The following is a 14,849-nucleotide window of genomic DNA, read 5'->3' on the forward strand; positions in this document are numbered from 1 at the left end:
GGGAAAGCTATGATATCACTGTTTTATTTTGGTCTTGTATTTCACATAAGAACATGCAGTAACTTTGATGAGTTTGAGCTCCAATGTGAAAACGCAAATCCACACATTGTTCTATATAAAGTCCTTTAATCTCTCCTGAGAAGCTTGTTTAATCTCCACTTATTCAATGACAACAGATTACAACTTCAATAGGTATACTTGCCTGAGAAAGACTGTTTTGTTGCTGGGTTGGTTTGGGGTTTTTTTGGTGAAAAAACATAAGCAAGACTTTTTTTAGAAATAAAATCAAATTAACCAGGAGAAAGGTGATGAGGTTTAAAAATGTAAAAAATCGCTAATTATCAAGTGGAGACTCTTGGACAGTGAATTACATCAAAATATGGGTGGTCTCACAAGAAAGTTAATAGAAACATGGTTAGCCTAGATGACCTAGTGCTCTACCTGTTCTTCTGCTTCTAAAGTCTGCGGTAGTAGGCTGAGTTTTTTCCTATGAGAGATCTATGAATCTTCATGGATCTCTTATAATCTCTCTCAAGTGTTTGCTGCAACAACTCCATTGGGGTGGGTGATGCCAAAAATGAATTCTGTGCAGCCCTGAAAAAACTCCAGGTATTTTCCACATGCTTTCTTGCTGTTTTTTTTTTAAATGATTGTTTTTGCATATGATACATCTATGAACATGCCTTTTTCCTTCTTTAAGGGCTTCATTGTGAATGGAGGTGAGTTTTGGTGTTTGCTGCACAGTTAGCAAGTTCCACTTTCCTAATTTAATCAACAACTTTGCAGCAATCTATATTCATTCCTGAATCCTGAATTACTTCAGAGGTTATAACGTGTTAATTTATGACCAGCACACAAATCAAGGCACCCAATGAAAATTTAGAAGTAAAAACCCTATAATGAATTCACTATTTTATATACCTATACGGTTTTAACCAGTGCCATTACCTAAAAATAATCTATGCTTTTCTCAAAGCTTAGATTACACTTTTCTCAGGTCCTTCTAGAAATTTTTTTGATATATGTTACTTTAATTCTATAGCGTAACTTGGGTTCCATATTTCAGGATCTTTCACAACCTAGGCAGTTTTCGCATCATTACTGTCATAGTCACAGGACTTTGCGGATACAGTTACATTATGAAAAGTTAATGAAAAAGTACCATTGTTTCAAATATATGTTCCTTTAAAGACTCTCATATTAAACCTTATTTGTAAAAAAAAAAGATGATTTTTCTAAAAACCTAGGCAGTAAGTTTAAAAAAATCCATGAACTTTTTTCTTTTATTTGGCCTCTCTCAATCACAATTTTTTCCAAGTCTCAGCTACCTTACAAATTGGCTGAGGCTTTTCTTCCACTACCACACCAACTCTGCAGAACTAAAAGGAGCTGAGAATCATTTTGGTTGGAAAACAGATACACTGACAGTAGTTATTTTATTAGAAACATATGTCAAGTTACAAACAGAAAGTTCAAAAAATCTGCCAATTTGAAATATAACTCCATCAAGAACTCAGAAAGGGAAACCTCTGAAAAATGGCATTTTTGCCAATCCTTATGTAAGCAGTACGAATCATATGACCCATCAATGTCACTGCAAACTAGGAGTTTCCAAATAACTGCAGAGCACTAACTGTGTACCCTCCTTGATAAATCACAAACACATCATCTGGGAGTGCTACTCAAATTCCAGTAATTTAGTATGAAATTAAATCAGTTTATTTAATACTAACAAGCAATATTTGAAAAATTTTTTGCTGCTTCTGCTTCATTCTATACTCTGCAAATCTGAAATAATTCTCACTACTGTATAAACCAAAAAGGAATTGCCTTCTGGCTGCTGGCAGTGCTTTCTGTCTGCGGAAGTCCATCCAGTGCAAGCTAAACTCTGCTGTGGTTTAGCTGCCAATGAACTTGTCTGTCTTGGGTCATACTGGATGATTTTATCCTTTCCATCACTACTCTGGATTAAGCAAGTCTTAGTGGTTCTCTACACTTCCATGACATTTGCATGCACTATTTCAAAAGCATGACGCCAACTTCATTGCACTCGAGATATACTCATGAACACCCATCAGTGCTTTCAGTTCTTCAACAACTTTTATGCAAGTATAAATGAACCTAGCATCATCACAAAGAAATCTGATTTCAGCAGTAGCTTTTTAGTACGAGGCACCATCACATTCAGACTTCTCTAGGTGTGCAGTAGTTCCCCATGCTCTTCATTCACGTCACCTTAACCTGAAAATCCATGTGTTCACTTGAAAGATTTTTCTCGTTGTTAAACTCTGAACAGTACCTTAATAATGCTTCCATCCTAGTGCTGTGTTTGAGAAATCTACGCAAAAAATACTTTAAAAGCCAACTTTTTTACAACACCTCTTTGAATAACAAATTATTATTAGGTGAAGGAGAGATTATTTATCCTATATAGTCTAAGCCAACCCAAAATAGGTTTTTACCTAAGATGTTCCAATTGCTTATGATTTGGGTCTTCATGCTTAAAGTAAGAGCATATCTCACTCAGAAATTAACAGTTACTTTTCTTTATAACTATCTTCAAACCCTGTCTTAGCTGGGTCCTTATCAAACTGAAAAAAATTCCTTCTCGGTGACAGCGCTATTAACACCAAGTATTCTGAAAACACTTGAATCTGACTGATGCTAGTATAGCCTCAGATTGGATGTGTTTTCCTGGAAAACAGGTAGTAATATTCATTTAACATGTCCACTTAACCTGTATGCATCGGCTATATCCCCAAGCTTTGTTGTGTTAAGCTCAAAATGATATAAATATCATTTGCAATTACTGAAAGCTTCTGGTTGTCTTCACGTCTACCAGAAGTGCATCCTCTTCCACAGTGCCCTGGTTCACTGTGAAACTAGTGACGTGCTTAGTCTGAGCTGTTAAAAAGAAACATCTTTCACACATCCCTAGCACTTGGGGGTTTGTTTTTGACACTTGAGAAAGACATTTGCTACTTATGCACAGTAGTCTTTTCTACTTCAGCTTGAGAAAAACATTACCTTCTGTCTATGTAAATGTAGCAAAAATAAGTACTTGAACAGGAGGCCTCAGGAAACTGTTAATTAAAGCAGTATGTTAAAAAATTAGTGGCACAATATCAACGCCTACTTAAACAGAAAACAAGTGAACACTATTTCCCCTTTTGTTTCTGGAGTTCATTTGCAGCCTGATTTTCAGCTGCAACCTCACATCCAGGCTCTAAAGCACTGGGAGCTGCAGCTGTATATTCAGCATATTTGAAAATAAGGCTCCAAGCGGCTTCCTTGCGCTCTGTTTATCTGCTCTGAAATCCAGGCCTACTGCTGCTGCTCTTCTTACTTCTTTTGAACAAGTGCAGTTTAAGGACAAACCTCTAGGAATACATTAAATATATATTTCTTAGATGTGTTTAGTAATCGAGGTTAAGAGCAATTTTGACACTAAATTCTTGAAGGGTCTCTCAAAATCGTGACCAATGCATGCTTAACTGCTTTTTCCTGTTTGAGGTTTTTAGTTTAGGCTGAAATAACTTCAGAGTAAAACCATTTCAAATTATCTTATTCAGAAAATATTACATAGTTTAAAAAAAAAAACCTTAGGGCAAACCAACAGGTATCATTGTTTTTCATCATTTATCAATTTGCTCTGAATGTTTGTTTTTTGACAAAACAAAACATAACCAGCTAAACTTTTCTGAAGCAGAAAGCATTATCTGGTTGTAACCTCCTCTAGGGGTGAGGTGGGGTGGAGTGGGTAAAAAACATAGGAGCAGCCTGAATTAAAATTTCACAGGAGAGCAATAACAGATGGAGGAAGGAGAGAGATACATGCAAAAAAAAATTTTTTTCTGAAACCTAAGTGTATCCTAGATTTTTCTTACTTCTCAAACGTCTGGTGACTGGTGGTTTCTTGGTAGTGAAAATTTCTTACAAAAATTGATGCATATTATTTTTCTATTATTTGAAAAAAGCAGGTTAGGAAAGCGGACATGTTAAACAAAATTTTTTGCCTGATAAGACACATTATTTCCACTTTTTTTTTAGTTCACACCTTTTACGTGGAAGAATACAAAGGAAGGTGGATGTGCACAGCATAAAATTAATTCAAAATTCTGTATTTATTCTTTAATCTCTTATTACTCAAATCCCTCTATTTAAGAATCAACCTGTGAGTCACAGGACAAAGGATTTACTATTCAAAATACTATAGCTTTATAATAGGGTCACTGCAATCTATCCAATGAAGTTGGACATTGACACTGAGATGCATTTTAAGGAGCTGAAAGTACCAGTAACAGTCATCATAAAGGCACTGTTCGTTCAACATGAAAACTGATATCTTATGTTTGTTAATGTATCCCATTAAGTATATCCATGAATACTGTATTTCAATGTCTAGCTAAAGTAAAAGTTGTATCATATGCTATCAGGAGCCAGACCAATGACAAAAAAAAATCCACTAAAAATATAACTCAGAGAAAAGCCCATTTGCACTCCGTATCAAGACAGGATCAAAACATTTTAGTATTTTATTCAAAATATTGACAAGATATTTACTTGGCTCTTCCACAGACCAGCTGATTGCCCCTTGCCTATCTGGTTACTGCTATTTTCTTCTTCCCTTAACTCCTGCCATTATCTCTGTTTGGAGTGTTTCTTCTTTGTTTAATTGTGAAATATTCACCAAGCCAGTAAGAGGTTGATACTAAAGTATCACTATACGCTGCTCTGTTGACTAGAACAGCAATCTGCAATGCTGAAAATGCAATTTCAAGATCCTGCTGTAAATCAGGTAAAACAGAAACATCAGCTTGATCTCCTGCATCTACAGTGAACACTTCAGCCATTAGCTGACCATTGATAGCTCTGGGGTTTCAGATCTCTACTTTTCCTTTGACTAAAGCAACCATTTATGAAGAATGTTTTCTTGAACCTAGTGCAGGCAAAACAAAAGTCAGTCGTAGTTTAAATTAACTGAAAATTTTCAGTCTGCCCAAAAGATATTTCATCAAAAAATTCCTAACCTACTCTATTGCTGTATAGATATCTACTGAAATAATAATGATAATGAGTAAACAGTCCTACGGTTTTAATTCTTGCTGGAATAAGTATCTGATTAGATGAGAAGGATTATCACAACTCTCAGACATTAAACTGCAATTTGAATGTGTAAACACAGCTGTCTGATATGTCTCCCGTGAGTTATAACGGAAATGACGATACTCAGACACTACTATACATTTTTTAAACATCAAAAATAGCAAACTCCAAAGGGTCTCCCAGGAGGACTGTAAATCCAGGGCAACTTTGCTATAATGCAGAGAATGTAATTCAGGGATCAGAAAGGAGAAGGGAGACATAATAGTCAGAAATAACAGAAGACTGAAATACAGAGAGGTTTCATTAGCAAAGAAAAGCTTTTAGTGTATGAAATACTTGCCAAGACAGTAAAAATGTCTGCTGCTTCCTACATTATCCATAACCCACTAAGGGGGAGAACTGTTTGACTTGAATCTGTATTAGACAGGTCTTTTACAAAATGCCTCCTTTATAACAGAGTCACTGGTAAAGCTACATCATGAGCGACTGAATTTAAAAGTTGAGCCCATTCTTACTGTGCCTAGTATTTTAGCCTTACATAATCCTTCATCAGAGCAGTTTTCCCTTTCCCTTTCTTGGAGAAAACATAGTTGAATACATACGAGAAAACCAAACCTAAAAATAAAGAGAAGGCAAACTGAGGAATTTCACATTTTATACTAGTGAAGGGCAGGCATCCTTCATTAATTACTAACAGAGGGGTCTTACCTGAAGGAGTTCTGTGAATTAAAAAAAAATTCAGAACACTTCTACAACCAAGAATAACAAGTCCTAAGTGAACTGGCAATTTCAGACATTCAGCACCTTTATTCCCTGTTATTTTCTTCTTTTTTAACAAGTTTTCATTTCTTTACCACTTTCATTTGGAAAGTCTACCAATTTGTAGGCTTTTCAGAGCCCTGCTAGAAGAGCAATCGGCAAACAATTTCAAGCATGCTTCAGTATCATTTCCTGTCTTCCTTGCTGTTTCCACCACAGTGTCCTCTAACCTCTTCACCCCTCTGTCATTACAGCTCACTTTCTCCCTCTCCTTTGGATCCCTCACTGGTCTCAAAACACTCAAGCACCTTCAGTCGAATTTTCTGATCACAGGAGTATAGGTAGCAGATTTTAAAGCAGAATACAAGGAATACAACATAAGTCTTAGCATGGAGCAGAAGAGACATGAGAAGCTTCATAGCATCTTGAGGGAGCTTTCAATGGCAGACAGCAATAATCAGGAAATGTAACATTGCATATATTCTTTAATAAAGGATAAAGAATTTGGGACTGAAAAGTCTCTAGCATACCACATGCCAGGCAACCTTACGCAGCAATGGGATTGAGAGTTTCAGATTTCTGCCTCCCTAAACCTATATCCCTCCCGAAAAATAGCCATACTGACTTACATTATTTAGCCCAACATGCTTTTCTCATTGGGAGATATGGAGACCCCAGGAAGAATCTCCTCTTTACGGAGATTTCCCATAAGTATCTTTACATCCTCTATCTGCTGGCAAGTTCAGCAGTCTGCTGAGCTGGAGATTATTTAACATGTCCTCTTTAAATGTTTTATTCCACTACGCACTCTGGTCTCTCCTTGAATCTATGGAAATTTCTAGCCAACACATCCTTAGGCAAAGACATCCCCACACCCACTGACCATTGCATGTCAGTCTGGAACCCGGGAGCTTGGAGTTTGGCTTTCACAACTTCATTTGCTTCAACTACCTCCAGTTCAAGACTAGCTTTGCCTTTCTCACACCAATAAGCCTTTCAGACCCTGGCACCCCTCCATCCCTTAGTAGTAAACACAGCATAACATTGTTATGCTCATGACAGCACCACCTCTTCCATAACTAGGGGGTTAACCGCTTGCATCTATGCCCAAAGAGCTAAGGTTCAAAAGTCTAAATCTGCTCAGTTTTGCTACAGAATGATCTTTTTAAAAAGAAGTATGTCTGCCAATATTTTACTTCTTACTAGCTTCTTTATTTCTCTTTCTTTTTTTAAAGAGCCCACTAACTTGGTCTGTTTAAAGTAATATTTTTTTCCTGATCTTTTATACTCAGGATACCACTTCTCAGCTCACATCACAACCTTTATAGGACCTGAAATTTTATACAATGTTGGGTGAAATAAAAAGAAGTCTATACTATTTATTTACCTGTTAACTGCACCTGACCTGAAAAGTTAGAATATGAATGCAACACACATCCCTTTTTACAACCTATATATCAGCTTTGCACTCAGCAGTGATAAAAGATTTTTACCTGACAGCAAAAATATAGTCTACATAATATACATTATTTTCAGTAGATATAGCAAAATACATTTAGTAAAAACAGAGTTCAATGTTACTATTAAACTCTTCAGATAAATTCTCAATTTTGAAAAACAAGTAAAATGCCACAGAACTGTATTTTTGAGTCTTATAAGAAACTAAAGAGGAGGTACTAGTACTTTGAATGCCTAGTGGGAGGCTAGATTATCTCTACCATATTAAACCCTTCTGCTTCTTGTGTGGTGGTCCACTCACAGGCAATCACTGCCTAATGCATAAACTTACCACACTTTGATCTGTTCATCTTCCTCAATCAAGATGCTAGATTTCATTCTCCATTTAATAATTTTTCGGACTTTTTTTTTCTTCTTTGCTACCTTGTGAACATGGATGCATCTTCTCCCTAACAACTCTAAAGCTTCGTTATTGCATTCTTTAAATAACTCCTTACAGCTCTCCTCTTCATGGTACCTGATCTAACTGCGGTTGTCCCATTAATAGTCTAGGTTTCCCTTTTTCCTTTTTTTAAGAAATAATATATTTTCTTCAATTTCACTTCATTATTTCACTCATTCACTTCATATTTTCACTCATTATTATAACTTCAATACATTTCACTTCAATTTCTGTGAAAAATCTGTTAATGGAGATTTTAGGCAGTAATTTAATACAAATACAACAAAGTAAAGAGTAGGAAGGTAGGTCATACTGAAATAAATCAGCAAAAAAAGAAATAGAAAGAAAACCAAAGAAAGAGGGGAAGAAAGACAGTAAATGCTAAAAAGAAAGAAGCAAAACAAGGCATAACACCGAAGCCCGTATTCCCATATATCGTTAATTCTCCTATCAAGTCCCCTTGCCTGCCAAGAAGACTAAGTAAGTCCCACTGTGATCAGGAAGACAGGGCACAATTACTCCTTATGGTCTCAGAGCTCACTGCTGAGAGGAATGCTCATAGCCCCTGTTTTAGTTTTCCAATGTCAGCACTGCATTAAAGACCATCCTTCCTGCCATACAGAATTGGTCACGGTAGCAGCGGAGGACAATTCATTTGAGATGGAAAAAGCCACTTATCTACAATCCAAATAAGTTTGAGATCGCTAGCAAAATCGATTCATAATAAGGTATGACAGAGTCACTAAACTTTTAAACTCAAAATCATAGATAAGTGAAAGTAGGAAAAAATTAATACTCAGAGAAACAAAAGAGATTTGTTTTCAGCCAGCAAAAAGATCAATTTTCAGTATGAGATTTAGTACTGCTTCATTTAAGGGTAGAGGATGGATAACAGCTGTTCTAATTGCACAACTGCAGCTTTTGGTGCTGTATTTTCTTACTTAGTTAAACCATTAAACTGTAATCAATTGTGGGAGAGACCCAAGGGTATGTGGATCAAAAGGATTACAAAAGTTCATCCTAAGTTTACAATAAGGACAATTATCCATGAAACGTATTCCTCCAAAAAAAGTAGCTTTGCACTGATCTGAAGAGGCAATCTGGCCACACCATGATTTTTTGGATCTCTGAACATTCTCCAGAGTATCAATAACACATTTTCTAGCTCAAAGTATTATTGTACATCAGGAAAAAGACAGGTGAACAGTCTAATTGTATCCATCAAAATAACAGGGAGACAAGAATGTTGTTCCAATTCTTGCTTAGGAGCTTCTCAGCCCTTCTCCACTATCATAGAGTTTTCCTGCTAAACTGCTTGTATTTATTTCACCTTTTATTTAATTTGCAAATAGAATGCAAAAGTGACCTGAAATGTTCTGACTATCCTGGTAACAGTGATACTTGGGTAATATATACAGATGCTCGCACAACATTCATCCCATGCCCCAGCTTTTCCTGAGACGAAGCATCACTTTGTTTTGAGACTGCCAAGTTCCTTCACTCAGTGGTTTGTCATTCAAAATTTATCTGTAGAGTGCCACAGATATCCTGCTGGCAGGAAAGCAAACACCTACCAAGTGGAAACTCGTGGCTGTCTGTGAATGCAATCTTCGTCTCCAGTAATTCTGTTAAAAAGGTGAAGCAAATGATTTCATAAGCTGATCACAAAATAGGGTACAGCTGTCATTCAGTTGAAGGTATACTAAAGGAGTATGTATCCACCCACTAAGATCCTGACAGAGTTTCTTGATGCAAACTCTGTAGAGCAGAGTTCAGAGTGTACCAGGTTTCTGTGAAGACTGTAGACAGGATTCATCTCTGCATTGTATCATTTCCCCTCTTCCACTGAAAAAGATGTACATCTTGTATAGCGCCATTAAATCAGTGAAGTACCATTAAACCAGAACCTTAATACCCATAAATATGTTCAGTGGACAGGGTTTTTGTATCACACTAGTACTATGTTATTTTAGGAATTGAGAGAGAAGCGTGCTTAAGGACTATACAGAAGTCATGCTGGGGAAATCAGGTTTTACTGATGTGCTCTACCTAAAGTCTGAGATGAAATTAAATCTATTATAAAAGATCTATTTTGTACAATATTTCCTATATTTTCTCCCAGATAACTAATATTGCCCTAATGTTCTAGCTGTAAAGAGTTAGAAAAAAAATAATTTTATAATGACTACCAGAACAATACGAAAATTAATTTAATTTATGTGACGTAAAAGGGATGCTTTGGGTGTTTGTTTTTCTTTTTTAACTCCACAGACTTTTTCTCACTTACACCACCAGTACTTTAATCTCCAATAAAACTTCAGAACAGCACGCCGTCAAAGGGATCCAGAGTGTGCTAGAAAAGCATGAGTGTGACTTTTTTAACAGTAGTTTATAAAATAATAGCCTACTCAGCATCATCTCATTCCTGCAGTAGATGCAAGCATCAAATATATTATAGCAAAAAGAAAAACAAAAAGACAAATCACCATGCACTGTCAGACACAGTTATGAAGAATCTTAAAATACTTTGAAAGACATTTCCCTGTTCATCTAGTCCCTAGTAACATATGCCCATTTTTTACACGTGTAAGCCACATGATATTAATAAAAATTGTATGTTTCTTTAACAAAGTGTTTTATGATAGCTATATAGCAGTTCATGCTGGCAAGAAGTGTAGCAATATGAAAGATAAGAAATCCAGTATTTCGTACAGGAGCTTGAATCCCAAAATCTTCCAAACCATTTCCACTTTCCTGATTACCAGCAACACATAAATCCTGATATCATATTGTACTTGAGTAACCTTGAAAATAATTTGCCATATGAGAACACTAACGATTTTCAAATTGAAAACAATCAATATGTATTAAACATACATACTACACAGAAACAGCATTCATTTAGCATTTCAGTCACCAATACTTTGCCTCAGTAAGTTCAATTCTAAGATCTCACAATGTGTCAATTTCTTAGGGTTGAACCCCGTTTGTATTCTGAAAATAAAATCTTAGTGGCAACTGAAAAAGAATTAACACATTTCAGTAGCTAAAGGAAACACAAAACTGTTGACTAGAATATAGGTGCTTCAATAAATCCAGCTTCTTGCAAGGTATTGGAGGTATGCAGAGAGTTCCTGCTTTTAGAAAACTTAGGCCAGTCCTCCTGAGCTCATCTTTAAGTAATCAGAAACTCAGCGCATTATGCATGAGGAGACATATTTCAACACAAAATATTTGGGGAAGGGTGGAATATTTTTTTTTCTTTTTTTTTTCTAATATAAATAGTTGCCAGTATCTTTAGAGTGAAAAGTTGCAGTAAATATTCTTTAAAATATGAAAAAGTGAAAGCATGAGCCAAAACAGATAATGAGCCCATTAAACTAGCCACATCCCTTAAGTACTTATGAAACTTGAGAAGAAGCATGAGTTTATTTTTCAAAAAAGCGCTTTCCTGTAGTTTGTCATTGCAAATAGGATGATTCTTTCATCCTTGTGCATAAATAAATAATGTTGGTAGATTACTTTAGCCACTGAAAAGGGCCAGGAAAATGCAGTTTTCTCAGCAAAGGCAGTAGCATACTTAACAACTAAGTTGAATAGTTACATGCAACCTGGACACATCCCTTACAATTTTACATTTCCCATAAGTTATCTGTTGTAGTTTTCTTACAATTTTACATTTCCCATAAGTTATCTGTTGTAGTTTTCTTCAGCCTTTATCTTCTCTATGGTTCAGAAAATAAAAATGAAAATAAAATCGGAACCTTCCTGAAAATAAAATCAGAACTGAAATTGTCTTTCTACCCTTAATTGAACATCAAAACATCCACTTAGAATCTGTTTACATGTTGGCCCATCTCCCAAAATCTGACACCTGCAAGTCTGAACAATTTTGCATCTGTACTACAGCAAAAACTTGTTCATAAATATTTATAACCAACATGACAACCGTGCACAAAATATGCATTATTAAAATAAATGCCCTGTACAATCCTAATGATAGAGATCCAGAAAACTAATACAGAAGGGAATTTCTGAGCAGCTTAAAAATGTCTGGCATTACAATAGTATCCATTCAAACTCAAATTCTTACACTATCCATATTGTTTCTTCTGAACAAATGGTGCTGAAATCACTGAGGATTATCCTTTTGTGTAGCTTAGAATTTCCCTCCATCCACATATTTTTAAAAATGCATTGAAGCCGGGTTTCTGAAAAAGGAGTATTTTTATTGCCTTGTAAAATTACATTTTCTATCCATGAAAGCATAATATGTGTTGAGTAACAGTTTCTGTAAAGGCAATTGTTCCACCTAAAAGCGTGTCTACAGGTGCTTGACTTTTGCTCTACAAACTCTTTCACCACTTCCCTGCCCTGTGGATTGATGCAGGGTTTCATCCAACACAAGACATCTGACTACAGTTTATGCTCCCAGTGTTGAATGTGAATGTGATACTCACAGCAGAGGTAGTGCTCAGCCTCTCTCAGTACATAGCAGGGTCTGGTCCTACTGCACTATGAGTATGGTGGCTTTCCTCAATGCAAACCTATTGCTTATGAACCAACTCCCATAAAAACATGAGAAGTAAACAAGTCACGCCAGTGAATAAACGTCTCTGCTAATAAAGTTGAATCCCGTCGAAAGAGGGAAAAGTGGGCAATGATAGTAAGTTTAAGTTTAAGCAACTAAATGAAATCAACCAACATTGCACAAATACTTTGCTGCACAGATAGATTCATACTGGGTCTATAAATGTCAGAAAGGGTCAGTCAGTTCAATCTCTTGTGCGGATAAACAGCAGCACTTTCTTGAATGGATCACCGCTGCATGAAAATGCATGCATGACATCATAGAAAACATCGAACTCTGTAATTCTGATTTTAAAATTGCCAGCAAACAGTAGCTTCTGGCAACTCTTATCTTTTGCAATGGACAGTGCTGTGGTTGTTGCAAGCATGTACTTTTTTTAGATTAAAACTTGCCATCTTCCGTCCACGACTCCTGGTATACTTGTCCTGGTATATTGTTAGAATATAATGTTGTCTTACCAAGTGTGTGCTGACACTCATCAAATAACTTCCTAAGTTTCCTCTTTCAGGAGCTGCTGGATTGAGCTTTCTGAGATGACTGATGATGGTATAGTGTCTCCCTGGTCTTTAGCGTCACTCTATATTCTAGCATGAGGGAAAAAAGTCCTCCACAAGAAACGATACCTATTTTTGACATGTTATTTTAGTTCTTAGTTGAGTTGGTACAGTGTTTGCATGCATGTATCACTCTTACAACATTAGTTCTTGCTCCTCTATTTTTAACTGCATTATAAATGCATAAAACCTGCACTGCAGTTAAATTAAGGAATCAGAAAGCTAAGTGCTCAATTGAAACAGACATTTCCTCAACCTCATGAGAGCATCTACTCAAAACAGTCTGTATGAAGCAAATTCTGTCACTGGTTTTGAAAGCATTTATCCACAAATCCTGACAGTTGCCAATACCAAAGCAAAGCTTCAGCACACATCCTTGAAGCATCATACAAACATCGCCTTTTCAGTATTGCAACAAAATGTATTTATGCAGCAAAAAAAATCTGTACATGTCAGGAATGCATCAAATACATGAAAATCCTAAAAAGAAGGCAGCCAATACTTGCAAAAGAACCATGTAAAAAACCTGTAAGATTCACTGCAGAACTGTAAAATCCACTAAAGCCAGGCCTTACATGTTAAACTAAAAGCTCTTTGGAAGAGGGATTGTGGTTTTCTGACCCTAAGCATCGTCACACAAAGCCCTTCAATAAGTGACAGTCATTATCATAAAGTAACAATGCTGACCCAGGCTGCTTAACTTACACTCTTAGGCCCTGGTCCTAAAAACATAAATGCAGTCAGACAATGTATGCACCTAAGAAAGCCTTTTGACTTCAGAAAGGAAACACCTTTCTCCAAACAGGCACTCTCTTAATGGCCAGCAAGTTTAAGTCTCTTGTAGCTTTACTTACGCAGATTTTGTGTAAAGATGCTTTCAGTGACTTTAAAACAGAATAAATCATTAAACAGAAGAACTCTACAAATGTAGTAAGAGAATTACGTGGCAAGATACTCATCTGAGAAAAATGACCTCCTCTTTAAAAAGACCTTCTGATATATGGAATACAACCTAGTTGAATAAAGAAACTGCAATCGGTTTCTGAGTGTGGCTTGTTTTAGGTTTTTTACTATCATGTTTTCACTTACTATTTAAGTCATACTAAATATGAAAGGCTAATGCAAATTATACACTTTTCTCTCTACATATTTTAAAGAGGAACTTAATTGCCTAGTTTCTCCATTATTAGTTAGCAGCTAAAGATCATGCATTTTTTCCTCTGAAAGGCACCAGAAAAACAGTAAGTAATAATTCTGACAAAACTTACATTACAGCAATAGTTGGATCTTTGTAAATCATAGATACTGTTAAAAATCTGGTAGAACTGTTTTTGTATGTCCTGTTTGTTTAGCAAAAGCATTTTTGATTCTGTTTTAATATGGCAGCACCCGACAGTTACAACAGGCACAAGGGACTTCACGACCGACATGAAGAAAAGTTTCAAGGTTATAACAGTAAACATGTTTGAACATGATAAAATCAAATTTGATGGAATATATTCAGGGTGTCTTGTTGTGAATTAGTGCATGAGAACATGGCAGAACAGTAAAGGCTGCTTGAAAGCTCCTTACCTCCATTGCTTTCTAGAGTATAATTCAGTATGGCAACACACTGGGTTCATAAAGACACTGATTTGCTCCAGTCCTGTGCAGGGCACATCAAACAGCATGATAATAAATGAAAGCAGGGACATAAAGAAGTTACTAGAATAAAGCTATTTTTCTGACCTGTAAACATCATGTCTTACACAATGGATTGATCCAGATTTAATTTCTTTTTCCCTTTTTCATAGGGAGCTCTTAATTGACTTCTCTTAATGAAAACTGAAGTGTTCATTTTTATTTATAAATTTCCTATGATTCATCCTTTCCATTGTCAGATTGCATTAAAAATCCTTATGCTTCTTAATCCTGCATGGTGGATGGGAATTCAGTTTAC

Source organism: Calonectris borealis, chromosome Z (genome assembly GCF_964195595.1).
Source record: "Calonectris borealis chromosome Z, bCalBor7.hap1.2, whole genome shotgun sequence".
Lineage (NCBI taxonomy): Eukaryota > Metazoa > Chordata > Aves > Procellariiformes > Procellariidae > Calonectris > Calonectris borealis.